The sequence below is a fragment of the Podarcis vaucheri genome (genome assembly GCF_965113315.1).
Source record: "Podarcis vaucheri genome assembly, chromosome: 1".
Lineage (NCBI taxonomy): Eukaryota > Metazoa > Chordata > Lepidosauria > Squamata > Lacertidae > Podarcis > Podarcis vaucheri.
This window is the reverse complement of record NC_138759.1, coordinates 140,218,134-140,232,415: the sequence shown is the minus strand read 5'-3', so window position 1 is coordinate 140,232,415 and position 14,282 is coordinate 140,218,134. Positions and strand designations below refer to the sequence as shown.

Below are 14,282 nucleotides of genomic sequence, written 5' to 3'. Positions count from 1 at the left end.
CGCCTGCACATTCCCTGAGGACTGACTTTGCTGCTCGTCTTCATATACCTGATCGACTGTAATGAGGGAGAGATCCTCAAATGGAGTCTGCTCTTCGTCTTCCATGCTAGGGGAGAGGACCTCAAAGCGATTGTGTATTTCTAAGCAATCAGAGTGAACCCTGGGCCTCCTACTTCTTTGAGTCACGTTTCTCCATATATCTGGCTCCTGTGTTGGTGAACTAGACTCCTTCTCAGGGGAGTCCCCTGTCTCCTCCTTGGTGGAGACGGTGTGCTCTGTTGCTTCCAAGAAGAGCTCCAGCTCTCTAATTCTTTGGAGCGTAGCTACACGTTCCTCCAGTTGCTGGACTTTGTCTTTTAAGAGAGCAATCAACATGCAATTGCTGCAGGTAAAGCTGCCCGCAACCTTTGGCAAGATGGCAAACATTGCGCAGGAATCGCAGGCGACTGCAGCTGTTCCCTCCCCTTCCATCTTGAGATCGTGTCGTTGGGGTTGGCTACAGAGGTCCTCCATCATAAAAAGCTTGAAGACAGGACAAATAACTTCCCACACACAAAAAAACACCTAGATCTCCCCCCACAAACGTTTGAGACTAGCTCCCCTAAATCTAAAAGACGGATCTAACAGCTAATCCCCTGCCTCAACAGAAACCCTGCCCCCTCTGACCTTTACACAGGGAAAACAGCTAATGAGCCACAAAGAAACACACACACACAAGAAAACCCTTTTTGCTCCTTCTTCAACCTGATGCCCTGCAAACTCTGATAAGCTCCTCCCACAGCTAATCCCCTGCCTCAACAGAAACCCTGCCCCCTCTGACCTTTACACAGGGAAAACAGCTAATGAGCCACAAAGAAACACACACACACAAGAAAACCCTTTTTGCTCCTTCTTCAACTGATGCCCTGCAAACTCTGATAAGCTCCTCCCACAGCTAATCCCCTGCCTCAACAGAAACCCTGCCCCCTCTGACCTTTACACAGGGAAAACAGCTAATGAGCCACAAAGAAACACACACACACAAGAAAACCCTTTTTGCTCCTTCTTCAACTGATGCCCTGCAAGCATTCCCTGAAGAAAATGCTAAGGAGTAAACCCTACACAGATGTGGAACAGAGTCCCTAAGGCAGCTGGATGGCACCTTGTATGCCTCCTTCCAGCAATTACTGCAGCCAAGATGGTGCCAAACGTATTGCTCTGCTTTCCTTTGGACCACATCTGTGGGGCTGAGAATGGGGGTCATGTTGTCGGGGCAGCGCAGGACCTCCACACACACTGCCCAGACTTGTGTCCTGGGGAAGTCATTTTGGTGTTGCTCACGCAACGGTTTGACTTCACCCCTGGAGGCACACTCCATTGTTTCTTGAGACAGACAGAAGCCAACAAAGTATTCTAAAGCTTTGAAAACACCAGAGTTAAGCAATATAATCCTAATGTGCAGGATTGATAAGAATGATCATGGTACAAAGCCTCCAGTCTTCCATAGGAAAAACCGAAAAGCCCTAAAACTCAGAGCAATTTGCTCGAGGTGAAGCCTGGCCATTCTGAGGGCTTAAGGCAAAGTTAACCAAAGTGACTGCAAGGTTTATTTGCCAGGGAAAGAAATAAGAGTGCAGGAGGCACCCAGGAGATGTCGCTGCTGCTTCACTACCAATTTTCAACTTAGTTACTTCCTCATGTTTATTTTAGCCTTCTGTTTGCAGAACAAACTAGAGTTCTCTTTATCTTCAGAGCCATAGAAGCTACTGACTCTTCCAACTAGAAAAAAATTCCATTGAGGAGTCACTAACCTTTTTTATTTTTGCTTGGGAGGAGCCCCACCTTTAGCAGGACAGCAGCAGCCTTACTGCTCCTGAATGTTGTGAATCTCAATGCTTAATCAAGTAGCAGGGCTGAAGTTGCCATGTGCAAATAAATCTCAAAAACTAGTTCTTTAGAAAACGGATGTGCTATTTTTATTACAATAATGTATTAAATCCTGCCCTCCCCCCCCCAACTGACAACCCCTGTTAAAGATTCTGAAAGGAAATTTGGGTTGTTTCCACATGTCAAGCTTAAAAGTGGCACTGTTAGGGATGTACACTTGAGTTTTCTTCCAAATTACAGCCTGCAGTTAACAGCATTGATGCAGAGCAGAAACTGCCCTGGACTTCCAAGTACAAAGAAGCACATTGTAATTTCAGAGATAGTCCAGAAGATGTCAGGAGTGCATTGTGGAGATTTACTTTGAAAAGACCTGACTCTGTAAATAACTGCACATAGAAGCAGGTTTTATGGTTGTGGCTAACATCATGGGAGCACAGCTTCAAAAACCACCCCTAGGAGAGCACTGGATGGGGAGTAAGTGGAAATGTGAACATACCCTTGGTATGGAAACGGAGCACATTCTATTTTTACACATTTGGTGTACATACTGTCCCTGACACTGCCTGTCACTTAAGTGCTTAATAAACACATACACCTAAGGTGCCTAGTTCCCCTCACCTCCATTTTCCCAACTGCACATTATTAGCTTTCTTGCTGCACAGTTTTGTGGCCAACCTCACACTAAAAAAAAAATACCCTGGAGATTGATAGCAATTTTTGTGCCCCTGCCCATGTGATGAGTGCTCTGATGTAAGATTTGAAGCCATGTATGGTCAGAGTATAAAGCACGAAACTGTTGTTCGGTGCAACAGGTGCCATTTCCCTGCCTTCATCTCTGTGTATCCTCTGGGGCTGGAGAAAGAGAGACCACTACTTTGCCTCTTTGCATCAGATATGAGAAATTCTAAGAAAAACGGTATTCCAAGAACTCTGTTCCAGCCCTCGATCCATTAGATTACTGCTGATAGAAAAAAAGCCTTGGCTTTATGTCTTGGTATGAGGAACCTTTCACAGGGGATGTTGAAATTAAAATCCAATTAAAAATCCACATTGTAAAGCTACACTTTACAACCTTACTGATTAATCTTCCAATTAATCCCATTAATACATTCAGACTTTTTCATAGGTTTCCATAGGTATTGAGGAATCAACTGTGATGCTCTTTTGTATGATATTCATAGAGAAACGTTGCTCTTTATCACATTGGCAGAAGTACTTGATTCATTGATCTTTTTGACCCCAAAGTATTTGTGGCACTTTGATAATGTCGGAGCTCTAAGTGGGATCCTGCAGGACCATTGGGACAAGCTGGTATCTGAAATATCCTTTTGTGTGCTGAAGTGCTTTTTTTGGTGGATATTTTTCAGTCCTGTGGATGTGGAGAGTGGAGAAGAGCCTTGGAGAGAGAAGGCCAGTCTTGTCCACACCTACCTGGCTGCTCAGCTCTGCTTGTTGGGTGACAGTGATCCCTACAGTCTGGATGGAGGCTATAGTGAGGCTGGCACTAATCAAGGCCAGTCTTCTTCACCCCAGCTACTCCTTCCTCCCTTTCAGTATTTCTGAACAACTCTTATCAGCCCCAGCCAGCAGGGCAAATGGTTGGGGATGATGGGAGTTTCAGGGCTCTTCCACATTTCCATTTCTCCCGCTGCTCTCCCCTGGGAAAACCTGCTGTTTACTGCGGAATTGCAACGAACGCCTGTTGTGTTTTCTGCAGATTGACATTTGTTCCAGTTTAGTGCTAAACAGCAGGTTTTCCTGGGACAAATGAAACGCAGCTTGGACTCATGCCTGGAAAGCACGGGTGTAAGGGTTCCAAGGGGTTGCTTGAGAGCAAGCAGGCAAATGCCTCCCTCCTCGGCTGTGAAGCCTTGCTTTTGATGCCAAAATAAACTTATCTGTCCAGAGCACCACTCTCCCGTGGCTGGCTCATTCACTGGCAGAATCCATGAGTGGCCGGTCCTTAAACCTTCCCCAGGAAAGTAGTTTCTTGACACCCAGTCTGCGCCTCCGAAAGCTTACTGCGCAAGAAGGGCATGGGTAATGGAGGACCTCTCTCCTCCCCGCTTTGCTCAGGCAAGGTGTCCTGGCACCGCCTCGCCTCCTCCGAGCCCAGAAACTCCTCTCCACTGGAGGCGTGGTTACCCTCCTCTGCTGAGGAGGAGCTGCTTCCCACGATCTTTGGGGGCTCTCTGTAATCCATCCGGCTTTTCCCCTCTCTCCCCTGAGCCGATGGCAGTTCCCTGACAACGAGGCAAGCAGAAAACTTATCGGCTCATGACAAGTGGCAGTGTGGCTAAGTCAGAAACCTGCAAAGAGTACTAGTTTGAGGCCGTATTGGCTTGTGTGGGTTTGTTACTGGTTTGGAGGGGAAGATTATTGGTCCAGATTAGCTCCCTGTATTTGTTCCATTGTTGGCTAATTTATGGATTTGTTTGTATAATTGTTTTAATGTTAACCAGGTACATATTTAAAATTATTATTGAATAAACAACTTTTGATTTTGCAAGCTTCAAATCAGGCATAACACAGATATCTAGATGGTGTGGCACTCCCTCCCAAACAGAAGCTGCACAGACACCAGTTTGAAACAGCCCCAGCCCCTCCTGATTTAGGTGTGTCAGATAAAGAGAGCTAGATGTCATTAGCACATCCTGGTGACATCCCAACACTCTCAGGGGGAATTGTACAGAAACGGAGACAAGGCCACAGCCTTCAGACCAGCTCTTAAAGGGACCGCCAATTCTGAAGTAGACTCCTAATCCCATCTGGGTCATAACTCGCCCACATCAAATCGCGAGAGCTCACTTTGGAATCAGAGCTCGGTGAATAGACACCCCTTCTCTTGTCACAGTTTCTTGCGTCAAAGCTGACGGTAGGAAAGGCATTTACAGATTCCCCTCTGGCTCTCCTCGTACCACTGGACTGCCAGCAGGTATCGCATGGTTCTGTGTCTTATTCTCCACCTCCCCTTTCGCCATCCTTCATGCAAAGCAGCTGCAATGCAGCCTGCTTACCAGCAGCTATTAACACCTGTTGCTATTTCTGTTTCTCATCTAACAGCTTCTTTTAGTCAAACAGGTCTCAGAATGATCACACAGAAGGAATCCTGCAGCTTGCCAAATAGTGTTTCTGGCAGAAGAGACCAACTCTCTAATATACATCATGCTTCTGAAGCTTCTCACGTTGCCTCATCAAATTTTCGGTTGCCTGGCAGCCAAGATTTGCAAAAGAAGTTCAGTAGCCGTTGAACTGGGTACCATGAGAGCCTAGGGAAGATGTCAAGCAGTTTGTTTTATTTGTATTGGCAAATAGAAATGTGAATACTTTTCTATATTTCGAAAAGTCCATACGTATTTTGTGTTAACAAATTGTATCTGCCATCCATTTGTTCCATATGTAAACTTGTTGTCTTTCAAAAAATGGATTGGCCCAAAAAACACTGAGGGGCTTGATTCTATTATATAAGCTGGCCCCACATACCATGGTTTTCCTGAAGCTTTAGAAATGATACAATAAACCTATTACTGAGGGGGAGGCTCACCTTTTAAAAACTAAAACTGGGAAGTCTGATTTGTGCATATACTGCTATGTAATTATAATTGTAATTATATTGTTTACCAGCAATAACAGGGGCATTTGCCCTAAATTAATTAATCCATAAGTAGACAAAGAATAAACATCAGAATAAAAAATTATCAACCTTTCATTAAAAAGTTATATTCAAAACCATTCAAGTCAGATAACACATTTATAGTCAGTTTCCCTTGAGTGCAGATGGAACTTTAAGTGGCTTATAGTCTTTGCTGGGTTGATCGATTTTTCTGCTGATTTTATATGATTATGAAATGCAGGTCTTATTTTAAAGATGTGCGCAAGTTGGTTGGTTTGGTTGTTATGCACTGCTTTGCAAAGAATGTTTTCTTAAAAAGTGGTTTGTACGTTTACTAAACTTGAAGACAGATGGGCCTGTGGTTTGGTCAGGTCCTTAGTCTGGCATCTTCACCGGCTCCTCTTGGTCATCACTTAGCAATCACATTTCACAACAAAGCTCCTATTTGAAAGGGCAGATCGACACTCATGGTTTTAAACATTAAGTAACGGTTGTCACCTAGACAGCATCTTAAAAAGCAAAAAGAAAAAGAAAAGAAAAAAGAAAAGGCAGAAACATCACCTTACCAACAAAGGTCTGAATAGTTAAAGCCATGGTTTTTCCGGTAGTGATGTATGGAAGTGAGAGCTGGACCATAAAGAAGGCTGATCACCGAAGAATTGATGCTTTTGAATTATGGTGCTGGAGGAGACTCTTGAGAGTCCCATGGACTGCAAGAAGATCAAATGCATCCATTCTTAAGGAAAGTAGCCCTGAGTGCTCACTGGAAGGACAGATCGTGAAGCTGAGGCTCCAATACTTTGGCCACCTCATGAGAAGAGAAGACTCCCTGGAAAAGACACTGATGTTGGGAAAGATTGAGGGCACAAGGAGAAGGGGACGACAGAGGACGAGATGGTTGGACAGTGTTCTCGAAGCTACAAACATGAGTCTGACCAAACTGCGGGAGGCAGTGGAAGACAGGAGTGCCTGGCGTGCTCTAGTCCATGGGGTCACAAAGAGTTGGACACGACTAAACAACTAAACAACAACAACGGTTTTCACAACGTAGATCATAGAATCATAGAATTGGAAGAGACCACAAGGGCCATCGAGTCCAACCCCCTGCCAAGCAGGAAACACCATCAGAGCACTCCTGACATATGGTTGTCAAGCCTCTGCTTAAAGACCTCCAAAGTAGGAGACTCCACCACACTCCTTGGCAGCAAATTCCACTGTCGAACAGCTCTTACTGTCAGGAAGTTCTTCTTAATGTTTAGGTGGAATCTTTCTCCCTCCTCTATGTGACATCCTTTTATATATTTGAACATGGCTATCATATCACCCCTTAACCTCCTCTTCTCCATGCTAAACATGCCCAGCTCCCTTAGCCGTTCCTCATAAGGCATCGTTTCCAGGCCTTTGACCATTTTGGTTGCCCTCCTCTGGACACGTTCCAGTTTGTCAGTGTCCTTCTTGAACTGTGGTGCCCAGAACTGGACACAGTACTCCAGATGAGGTCTGACCAGAGCAGAATACAGTGGCACTATTACTTCCCTTGATCTAGATGCTATACTCCTATTGATGCAGCCCAGAATTGCATTGGCTTTTTTAGCTGCCGTGTCACACTGTTGGCTCATGTCAAGTTTGTGGTCAACCAAGACTCCTAGATCCTTTTCACATGTACTGCTCTCAAGCCAGGTGTCATCCATCTTGTATTTGTGCCTTTCATTTTTTTGGCCCAAGTGCAATACTTTACATTTCTCCCTGTTAAAGTTCATCTTGTTTGTTTTGGCCCAGTTCTCTAATCTGTCAAGGTCGTTTTGAAGTGTGATCCTGTCCTCTGGGGTGTTAGCCACCCCTCCCAATTTGGTGTCATCTGCAAATTTGATCAGGATGCCCTTGAGTCCATCATCCAAGTCGTTGATAAAGATGTTGAATAAGACCGGGCCCAAGACAGAACCCTGTGGCACCCCACTAGTCACTGTTCTCCAGGATGAAGAGGAACCATTGATGAGCACCCTTTGGGTTGCATGACATCTTACTTTTAACCTTCGTAATGCATTATTAAAATGTGACACCAGAGGGCCCTGCAGAGCAACCAGCAACCGTCAGCAGGGAAACTGTTTTGATGGAGAAAACAAAGAAACAGTTTTAATTTATAAGTAGGCCCTGTTATAGTTTAGAAAAACATATCTAATATCATTCTAATAAGGTTAAACAGGTCCGTGTAGGTCCAGCACAAGGCAGAAAGAGAAGCAATTAGCAGAGGCCTGCCGGTGGAGCCAGGCCTGCCTTCTTCTTTGCTGCTGCACCCTTGAGCTGCACCGGCCCACACATGAGGCAAGGTGAGGCAACTGCCTCAGATGGCAGGATCCACAGGGACTGCAGGTCCTGATGCAGCAGATCTTTATTCCACCTTTGCTCCTGATGTTGGCCTTTACCAAGCCCTTCTTCCCTGGCAGGCGGAGAGCAGCATTTGGTGGTTTGCCTCAGGTGCCAAAATATATTGGGCCTGCCCTGCACTTGAGGATGAGGCCAGCCCAGAAGTGAGGAGCAGCTAGGTGAGTCAGAGGGTAGCAGATCAGGAAGAGGGACTCACCTGCTGCCGCCTGAAGTGGTACAGTCAGGAATTCCTCAGACAACGGCCTCATTCTGCTGTGTAATGCATAGGACGGCTAACAGCTTCCCTCAATGAAGGACTTTAAGGATATGCTAGCATCAATTTGCATGGAGGAATGGGTAGGGCTTGAAGGAGATATGGCAGGTGTGTACTGAAATGAAACCAAACATTATTTCTCTGCATTGTAAAGCTGTATATTGAGGAGTGAAATCAAACCAGCTGATTGTGTTTCCTAACACCATACTAATACCTTTCTTCTGGGCCAGCCCTACGATGAGGCAGAGGGAGGCAGCTGCCTCAGGTGACAGGTGCTGAGGTGCAGGGAGGGACAGTGCCATGTGAGTGCCATGTTGTCTGGCCTGTACCCCTTGCATTAGCCTGCTGTCCTCGGGATGCAGTCCTTTTACCAGTACAGTATTGAAGATTAAACTACCAGTCAAATTGGCTTCTGTCTGTGCCTTAGGAGAAAGCACCATCTTGAGCTTTGCCCAAGGCAGCAGATTGTCCTGAGCTGCCTCTGCTCTGTGTTTGGGGTGTTTTGTTCTGGGCCAAGTAACATTTACTGGGGAGTATCATTTTATCTTTCTTTACTGCTGTTTTATCTTCAGTTGCTTGTTATCAGGTGAAATTCTTGATAAATCTAAAACAATTTATTTCAGCACCTACACATGCACACACTCAACTTTAGAGATACGGAACATGGAGCCGTCCATTTACAAATGGACTGCTGGATGCTGACACTGCTGTTTCCATGGCAACCTGTCAGACTGCGCAAGGCTGTGAAGATGCGTTCATAAGCATCAAATAGCAACAGGGTGTTCTTTCAGATCTAATATATATGTCGTATCAATTTGAAATGCAGCTTCTCATTTTTATCACTCTCTCTTTGATTTTCCATGCACACTATACGTTCAAAACACATCCCCCCCAAGAACCATGCAAACTGTAGGTTGTTAATAGTGCTGGGAATTGTAGCACCATGGGGGTAAACTACGGTTCCCCTGGTTTTTTGGGTGTATACTTTAAGAGTATGGTGTATACACCAGCATGAGATTTTCTGTAACACCCTGTCCATCCATCACTTTACTTTGTATGCCTTGGAAGAAGCTTACTATAAATTATGCTTCAGTTAACCTTTAGTTTCAACTTTGCATTTTGACTCCTGATCAAGGGCTAAAATTGATGTAGGCGAAAACTCATTGGACTTGTTTGCTACTAAAATTCTATACTGCATACAGGTATTGAGATTTTCCTCCCTCCTTTTTTTGGTCTATTTTGGATGCTGACGGTTTGGATGCTGACTGTTGTATGAAATTTGCCACATAGAACCTTATTAAGGCAGGATATAGTTTGGCCACATATGTGCCAAGTGTATTTTGGTTTTTCAGTTTAATGCTGGCCTCCACGTGGCGTGATGTGTCCAAATGTGTGTCTATGTTTTCTAAGCTGGCTGAAGTAAATCTCCACTGAAATACTGTTACAGTTTTACAGGAAGAGGGATGACATTTGTATGTGCAAGCTGGACAACTGCCAGTTTGTGAAATCAAAGAGCAGCTTTGCACAATATTCATGCAATTGAGAGCTCTGGGTATAGATTTAGCACTTGCCCAGAAATTAACATTTGGGGCAGAATCCACTGTTTATCCTCAGGGCACTGCTTGTTTTAAAACATTAAGCATGTAAGAGACTTTTGACAAAATGATACAGTGATATATTCCAGTGTGAGAACATGCAGACTTTCAAGTTTCCACACTACAAAACTGACTCATGGCCCAGGTTTTATTTAGATTAAAGTTCTAAATAGGGTAGCTGTCAAGTTTCGAACAGCTTGGCAAATCCAAGTATAAACAGGGCCTTGAACAAAAGCAGGCTTGGCAGGTTCCGGTCATCTTTGCTCCAGATTAAGACCCAAACTACATTTTATGCAGAAACGTGTCTCACTGTAATAGCCTAACAGGCTTTTTAAATCAAGGAGAGCTACTTGTTTTTTTGGATGGTCAAGGTCAGAGCAACAGCATGCCCACCACTGGCTTGGTGACTTTCCCCATGCTTCAAAATTTTGAAACAAATACAAATTTTATTACTAAACCCCCTCAATACTACTATAACTCAGGGGAATGGGTGGCGCTGTGGTCTAAACCACTGAGCCTCTTGGGCTTGCCGATCGGAAGGTTGGCCATTCAAATCCATGCGACGGGGTGAGTTTCCGTTGCTCTGTCCCAGCTTCTGCTAATCTAATCTAATCATCATCATCTAGCAGTTCGAAAGCATGCCAGTGCAAGTAGATAAAAAGGTACAGTTGTGGCGGGAAGGTTAAACGGCGTTTCCGTGTCCTGTGGCTTCCGCCATAGTTGCCTTTGACTGGACTTAACTGTCCAGAGGTCCTTTACCCTCACCTTTCTACTATAACCAACCAAATGATTAAAATGTCATAATCAAGCAGCACAATAAAAACATATCAGAGCCTCTGACTATAGCCTTAGTATATGGCATCTTGACATACATGACAAGATGCTGGCAGATGTGTCTCTCCTTTCTCATAGGCCGATTCTGAAAGTAATCATGTCTCCCATAGCTCCAGTACTGGTGCATGGCTGCTGTCTCCATGGCGACCGCTTGCTCTGTAGAAAGCGCTGAACATGAATTCTCTTGCAATGTCCTGTAGCAGTTCTGCCTTTTGCAGAAAACCATGTGGTTTCAAATAAAGAGAACGAAATGTATATATATATTTCTTTGCATATTGCTTCTCTCTTTCCACCAGCTCATTTTATCAGGCCCCAAATTTTCAGTTCACTGTCTCTCTTGACAAGCATTTTTTTTACTGCTCCCACCTCCCTACCTCTCTACACCCAGTGTGTTTCTTCTAGAAAAAAAGGTGCACCATGAAGTTGTTACAGTAAGTGCTGCACTTTTAACCAGTATGTTTCTTCTAGGGGGGAAAAAAAGATGCTGGTAACTGTTTATCCTTAAGAAAAAAAGCACTGCTTACATACCTTCGTGGACCCCCAGGACGATGGCAAGATGAGTTTCTGATGTTTCCATTTTAGGCTAAGCATCTAATCAGATCGGGATGTAATGTTACTCGTTGGGTGTGTCTTTCATTTGGCCTTTGTGCAGGGTGCTGGGGTGGCTGCCTGGGTTGGCAGGTTTTCAGGGCCCTTGAAGGAGGGGAGGGCTCAGCTCCCTTCACACGTGCAGCTCTTTGCTGTGGTAGAACCTTCCGGGAAGTGCAGACGCTGCAACTTACTAAAAGAACTTTACCATTTATTTATTAGCTTTGTGCTGCATTTGAACAATACTTCTTTTTCTTTTTTAAAAAATACCTTAACCATCTGTAACTATTTATTTATGCTACATTTACCACAGAAGGGGTTCCCGAGGGTCATCTAGTCCACCCCCTGCAATGCAGGAATCTCAGCTAAAGCTTCCATGACTGATGGTCATCCAACCTCTGCTTAAAAACCTCCAAGGAAGGTGAGTACACAATCTCCCGAGGGAGTCTGTTATGCAATAGTATGCTATGCAGCAGTTGTCCAGAGCACCAAAACACAGTAAGCCATTTTCTCAAAAACACAAATAGCCACCACAGGTCCTTGGTCCCATGTTGCTCCTGGAAGTCAGACAGCCTTATTATTAATTATTAAGTCTCCAAGTATTGTTGCATGTACTCGTGAAACATAGAATTGTTGCATTGGAAGGGACCCCGAAGGTCATCCAGTCCAACCCCCTTGGGGACAGACTCATGAATCAACAAACAAATGCATCTAGCCTGGCTCTTAAAAACGCAGGAGCTTATCTGTGTTGCAACCTTTGTTTAAAAAAACAAAAAAACGAAATGCCACTTTATTCAGTTGAAGTGGATTCTACTGGCAAATGCATGTGGTACAACAATAAATCTGTTAAGTCTTTGAGCCACAAACTATTCTGGCCTCCCTTTGTCTCTTTCCTGTTGCTGGGCAAATAATGGGCTGTGCCATAACTGCTCCTCTTCAGTGGGCCTTTCCAATATTTCCACAGAAGTACTGGTTAGCATCTGGAGTCCTTTGGGATCATCTCTTTCTGAAGCTCTTTTCAGGCCTTCGTCTTATCAGTATTTAAAGAAAGGGACTGAAGAGGAATGAACTACAGAGCTAGCAGCTGTTTTAAAATACTCCTCTGAAGTTAGCAGAGTTAGTTTTCAATTAGCAATAATCACACCTCGTCGAGATTAACCAGTTATATAAACTGCTTATATAAAATGATGCCCTTCACTGTCAAACTTCAGGAAACATTCATCACAGTGCAGACCCAGTCATGTCTGCTTGGAAGTGCCATTGAGTTCAGAGGGATTTTGTTGTTGTTGTTTAGTCATTTAGTTGTGTCCGACTCTTCGTGACCCCCTGAACCAGAGCACGCCAGGCACTCCTGTCTTCCACTGCCTCCCGCAGCTTGGTCAAACTTATGCTGGTAGCTTCGAGAACACTGTCCAACCATCTTGTCCTCTGTCGTCCCCTTCTCCTTGTGCCCTCCATCTTTCTCAACATCAGGGTCTTTCCCAGGGAGTCTTCTCTTCTCACGAGGTGGCCAAAGTATTGGAGTCTCAGCTTCACGATCTGTCCTTCCAGTGAGCTCTCAGGGCTGATTTCCTTAAGAAAATGGATAGGTTTGATCTTCTTGCAGTCCATGGGACTCTCAAGAGTGTCCTCCAGCACCATAATTCAAAAGCATCAATTCTTCAGTGATCAGCCTTCTTTATGGTCCAGCTCTCACTTCCATACATCACTACTGGGAAAACCATAGCTTTAACTATACGGACCTTTGTTGGCAAGGTGATGTCTCTGCTTTTAAAATGCTGTCTAGGTTTGTCATTGCTTTTCTCCCAAGAAGCAGGCGTCTTTTAATTTTGTGACTGCTGTCACCATCTGCAGTGATCATGGAGCCCAAGAAAGTAAAATCTCTCACTGCTTCCATTTCTTCCCCTTCTATTTGCCAGGAGGTGATGGCCCCAGTGGCCATGATCTTGTTTTTTTTATGTTGAGCTTCAGACCATATTTTGCACTCTCCTCTTTCACCCTCATTAAAAGGTTCTTTAATTCCTCTTCACTTTCTGCCTTCAAGATTGTGTCATCTGCATATCTGAGGTTGTTGATATTTCTTCCGGCAATCAAAGGCTTGGGATTCATCCAGCCCAGCCTTTTGCATGATGAATTCTGCATATAAGTCAAATAGGGATTTACTCTCAGATAAATGTTTGTGGGTTTGTAGCTGTGGACGACACATTAGAGGTATGTTGGGAATGGCCACTTTTTGCATATTTAGTAGCACTGCATCAAAACCCAACCTTACTGCATGAAAAAGAATAGTTGAGCATTGCATAAAAGTTTCTCAGATGACTAGAAAGAATTTTTCTAATTAATTGTTTCAAATGTGTGAAATAAGGGAACAATTATTCCTCAGGAGCCATGATAATGGTTGCAAGAAAATGGAGGCCAAACAAATTCTACTCTATTATATATCTATTTATATCCTGCCCTTCCTCCCAAAGAAACCCAGGAGAAGTAGAATGGCTGGGTCACATCTCTGTTCTCAGGTGTATGGAAGAACCTATGTATGTACAGATGGAGGTGTACAGGTGTCTCCTTCCCAATTTCCATGGCTCTCCTGAGGCACAACCGGCCAGTGGAGGTTCAAGCCTACCCAGGAATGGCTGTGGACAGGCTTCCAACATTGCAGGGGGTTGGACTAGAGGACCCTTGGGTTCCCTTCCAATTATATGAAATTATGACACACAGGGACTGAAGGTGGGGCCAGGGAGTTCAGCCCAAGTCTCCTTCCACACATTCAGCGTACAGATGGAAGGGAAGAGGTGCCAAAGGCCCAATCTCTGTTGAAGATATGGCACTACCTTTGGGATTTTTTTGGGGTGGGGGGAATAATCTCAGACAAGACACAAATATATAAGATCAAGGTGCTGTTGTTTTAAAAATAAATGTATATACCGCTTCTACTATATTTCTTCTTTCTGCATGTAACATTGTTGTACTAAGTGCTTCAAATATATTTTCAAGTAAGGAAATATTTTTAATCCCTCAATTTTTAATCTGTAAGCATTTGCATCCCTGATCTGCCAAGAGGCATTTTAGCTGCTCAGCATTTCCAGATGGTTCATCATAGCACTGCTTACCGTGCAATGCTTTTTCACTAAATAGTGCTTAAAAAGAA

The 14,282-nt window shown here is 44.2% G+C and overlaps 1 long non-coding RNA gene across 1 annotated transcript; it reads right to left on the bottom strand.

Annotated features, from left to right (window-relative positions):
- Positions 1-5,054: 5,054 nt before the first annotated feature.
- Positions 5,055-10,680, bottom strand: LOC309528180. Its single transcript, XR_014217584.1, has 3 exons — positions 10,585-10,680; positions 7,504-7,581; positions 5,055-5,135 (listed from the first exon to the last, which is right to left on the bottom strand). It is a non-coding gene; the product is annotated as an uncharacterized lncRNA (long non-coding RNA).
- Positions 10,681-14,282: the final 3,602 nt, after the last annotated feature.